This window comes from Triticum dicoccoides, chromosome 6A (assembly GCF_002162155.2).
Source record: "Triticum dicoccoides isolate Atlit2015 ecotype Zavitan chromosome 6A, WEW_v2.0, whole genome shotgun sequence".
Lineage (NCBI taxonomy): Eukaryota > Viridiplantae > Streptophyta > Magnoliopsida > Poales > Poaceae > Triticum > Triticum dicoccoides.
In genome coordinates, this window is record NC_041390.1 from 294748003 (window position 1) to 294749229 (window position 1227).

The window sequence follows — 1227 nt, forward strand, 5'->3', positions numbered from 1 at the left end:
TATTCTCATGAACATTAGAATCATTACCAAGAAACGAAAGTACCTGGTAATTTAGTTGGCGTGCACGAGCTCTAGTAATTGGTCCAGTATGTATAGCAGCAGGGGCTGTGGGTGTAACAATTGTATTGATGTCCTCATCATATCTTTAAAAAAAACATAATTAAAAGTTGCAAGCATTTGAATAGGTGGAAGTCCAACTCAGCTGCAATCATAAGGTCAACCAAAGCATCAGAATAAGTACACTCAGCTTCAAACAAATTTGAGAGATTGAGGGACTACAGGGGTTGTTATCCCCAAAGAACATTTGGCGAGTAGAGAAATGGATTTATGAGATTGACATTGTCCTGTTTAAACTATCTGCCCAAACAGGGATAGGAGTTTGACTACGTCGGACATTTTTCTGTGCTAGATAGTGTGTAGACATGCTGCCAAGGTCTCACGCATGGTTTTCTAGAACAAGTTGAAATAAATATCTTTTTCATTTTGAACTTTGAAGAAGCTACAACTTTGGCAAATGTATATAGAATTTTAAATTTCCCAGCACATACCTTCTGTTCTTGTTTGTTGCCGGGCACGCCGCTCCTACTCCTGTGGACTGACCGCGCCGACGAAGTCGAGCTGAAGGAGCGGGGATCCCAACTATTTGTAGGAACTTTTTTGTGAGTCCATTTGATCCAGATAAAATCACATCAGACTGGGGGGAAAGTTAGATCATGCTGTCATATGCACAACTGAGCTAAGTTGATATTTGCATCTGTAATATATTTATTTAGCTTGCCATTTCATCAAACAGGTGCTAGCCACCTTGACTTCTCAACTTTCATGATCTTTCGAGACGAACAAGTGCAATTTTTTATGGAACCAAACTTCTGAACATTTTCCATGACACTCTTTGAACGTGTGGCGGCGTGCACCAGTGCATGCAAAGCTCGTACGTGAAGGAGCATGGCAGGAGGAGCTCAGAAGGGTAAGGGAGGAATAGTTGGACTGATGTGTGCCCCATACCTAGATGAGGACTGGAGGAAGTAGTCCGTGTGGGCGGCGGGGGCTATCTGTAGAACTGAGCTTTTTTTCGTGCAGTCCGTCGAACCTCCCTCGTGTTGCAGTACAGAGAGAAACAAATTAGTGAGAGAAAAGAGATGTATGTACTACTGCTGTTCTTTTTGTTGAACCACAACTGAATGTCGTAATGAAGAGAAACATCAGAAGAGGTTGCGTGTCAGCGGT